The sequence below is a fragment of the Oryctolagus cuniculus genome, chromosome X (assembly GCF_051225735.1).
Source record: "Oryctolagus cuniculus isolate XC-2025 breed Fujian yellow rabbit chromosome X, ASM5122573v1, whole genome shotgun sequence".
Taxonomy (NCBI): domain Eukaryota; kingdom Metazoa; phylum Chordata; class Mammalia; order Lagomorpha; family Leporidae; genus Oryctolagus; species Oryctolagus cuniculus.
This window is the reverse complement of record NC_142888.1, coordinates 68,999,523-69,001,871: the sequence shown is the minus strand read 5'-3', so window position 1 is coordinate 69,001,871 and position 2,349 is coordinate 68,999,523.

Genomic DNA, 2,349 nt, shown 5'->3' with positions numbered 1-2,349 from the left:
AGGGAAAGTTATAATATGCGAGCAGGGCAAAAACTGGTAAGTAGTCCCTGGTCAAACCCATCTCCATCATCCCTTCCAGGATACTTTCTTAAAAAGACTAATTTCTTACCTAGATGTCCTCTGGATTGTCCACGCTCTTCATATTACAATCATCCTCTTCATAAATTTTCCTTTCATGGGTCTGGTATTGTGCACAGTGGATTACGCTACCACCTGCAATGCCAAAATCCCATATGAGTGCTGGTTCATGTCCTGGTTGCTCCACTTCTGATCCAGCTCCCTGCAAATGGGCCTGGGAAAGCAACAGAAGATGGTCCAAGCACTTAGTCCCTTGCACTCATGTGAGAGAACTGGATGGAGTTCCAGGCTCCTGGCTTCACCCTGGCCCACCCCCAGATGTTGGGGCCATTTGGGGAATGAACCAAAAGATGGAAGATCTCTCTCTCTCTCGCCATCTCCCTTTTCTTTATCTGTTTGTCTCTGCCTTTGAAACAGAATAGATAAATCTTTAAAACAAATTTCCTTACACATCAGTTTTTGTGCTCCTACCCACTCAGAATCTGTTTTTGAAAAGCCGTGGTAGTACTCTGATAAGATAGGATACCTGTGACAAGTGAGGAGCACTGTCTTTCCAGGAATATTCTTTCTCCTTCACATCATCATCTGCATATTTAATATAGTGTTTTTTTCCTTCTGCTTTAAGTGTTCTGGTCAATTACTTCCTCCTCTGGCAATTCTGTGCCTGTTTTTCCATACTAATCCCTTGTAGCCACCTAGCATCGTGTTCGTCACAGCGTATGCGCTTCAAAACTAAGTTTCTTTCCCTTTTCCTTCTCTTTTCCACATTTTTCTCAGTTACTGCTTTAAGAAATCCTTTCCCTCTCTCGTCTTTCATCGTTTCATTTGTAGGTTTATAAGATCTAAATCAGATATTATAAGTGTAAGAGAATTATAAGTTATGCATAAAGAAAAACTACGCATTTTGAAATAAAAGTAGATGTTATAATTTATCCTAAGGCACTTAAATGTGACCAGAAAGACCTCTACAGAATTTCAGCCACAGGATCTCAGGCCTCATTCATGCTCCTCTAATTAAATCTGCTTTTCTTCAAACATCAAAGTTAAAATAATTTGCCTGTTGTGTGTGTGAGAGGAGGAGGTTCTTCTGTTTTATTTCATCTGTGCATTCTAAGATTTTGGGTTTATATTCTTTTCCACTGCAAACGCTTTTTTCAGGTACTTAATGTGTTAAATCCACCTGATGGGCTAATAGAGAAATCTCCCCATCATTTGCAGCACTGTTTCTATTAGAAAATAATTTCAAGACATGCTTGAAGCTATTTGAAAGTGAACTTTTTGAAAAATACAATGCATTAATAAATTCAACATGACATTCTGAGATTTATAATAATCAAGCATACAAATATTAAACACTTTTAGTTAAAAAATTTTGCAATTTAGAAATTATTCATTATTTTCCTTCAATCAGTTTTTCTTAATCAGGGGCATACATTTAAAACAGAAAACATAGGGTATTTCAGAAAGTTTGTGGAGATATGGAATTAAAAGGTAAGTTTATTTTGATGTAAACATTTTGGAGGTGTGGGCCTTTAATAGAGAAGTTAAGTTCCCACTTGGATGCCTGGATCCCATATTGGAGTACCTGGGTTTGGACCTCAGCTCAGCTCTACTCTCCATTTCAGTGTCCTGCTAATGTGCAACCATTGAGGCAGCAGGTGATGGCTCAACTACCGGGGTCCTTGCCACCAATGTGGGAGACCTAGATTGAGTTTCTGGCTCCTGGCTTCAGCCTGGTCTAGCCCTGACAGTTGAAAGCATTTGGAGAGTGAATCATCAGATGAGAGGTGTCTCTCTGTCTCTCTTTCTGTCTGCCTTTCTTTTTTTTAAAGATTTATTTTATTTATTTGAAAGACAGATTTACAGAGAGAGGTCTTCCATCCTCTGGTTCACTCCCCAGATGGCCGCAACGGCTGGAGCTGCGTGGATCCGAAGCCAGGAGCCAGGAGCCAGGAGCCAGGAGCTTCTTCCAGGTCTCCCACATAGGTGCAGGGGCCCAAGGACTTGGGCCATCTTCTACTGCTTTCCCAGGCCATAGCAGAGAGCTGGATTGGAAGAGGAGCAGCCGGATCTCGAACCGGCACCCATATGGGATGCCGGTGCCACAGGCCAGGGCTTTAACCCGCTGCACCACAGTGCTGACCCCTCTGCTTTTCAAATAAATAAAATAAAGAAATCCAGGCAAAGTTTTGCATAACAACAGATTTTCAAAAACTTTTTGAAATACTCATGAATAAGGAATGGGCAGTAGCAAACAAGTGAGATACAGTT